An 835-nucleotide genomic window follows, 5' to 3' on the forward strand; every position below is an offset into this window, starting at 1 on the left:
GTTCTATAACATAATCTCATGAATCAACCAACCATTAGGTGTAGAAACTTACTCAAAAGCTAAGCAATGGGCTCCTCCTAGACATACTCTACCATTAGAGCATTTGAAAGCTCCATGAACACAAAAACTCCAATATGAGCAGCGGCCTTTGAGGGGGAGGATCTCAAAAACCAATTACTTTCACGGTTCAAGGATAGCACCAATGGCTTTGGAAGGCAATTTCCTACAAGATTCAAGTCAAACTTTGTTGGATTTGGTGCTTGGATGAGTGATTAATGGAGGGAGAAAGTTTTGAAGAAAATTTGGAGAAAGAGAGGGGGAGGGCGCGGGTTTTGCAGCTGGAGGACGAGAAAGAGAGTGATGATGAATAGTGGTGATGGGGTGGATAAGTGGATTTTAAGTTGGGTGGGTCCCACGCCACCTCACGCGACTTAAAACTCGTCTGAACTGTCACTAAACGTCCTAAAATTCAAAACCTATTTAGAAATTCTAATTTTTAATATTAACTATTCTTCTGTAATTATGCTTGATCAGATGAATTCAGAGTCCGTCATTCGTTCGGAGAAAACACTGTTTTAAGCTATTGCGCGCGCCGTTGGCACGCTTCCCCAAAATGACTTACTTTAATCAGATTTTATCAACAATCATATTTCCTAACTTAATAGACAATTTATAACTCAAATTTGAAACCTAGAGCTCAAAACTCAACTGGCACGTTTTACGGTACAATCGTACCGCGGTATTTTTTACCCGCGAAAAGCACTATTCACTGCTTTTTCTGAAACTTGCCTATCCACTCAATTTTTCGTTCTGAATCCATTTCCAGGGTTATTTT

The sequence above is a fragment of the Gastrolobium bilobum genome, unplaced genomic scaffold (genome assembly GCF_033153095.1).
Source record: "Gastrolobium bilobum isolate Gb01-03AN ecotype WA unplaced genomic scaffold, APGP_CSIRO_Gbil_v1 utg12686, whole genome shotgun sequence".
Taxonomy (NCBI): domain Eukaryota; kingdom Viridiplantae; phylum Streptophyta; class Magnoliopsida; order Fabales; family Fabaceae; genus Gastrolobium; species Gastrolobium bilobum.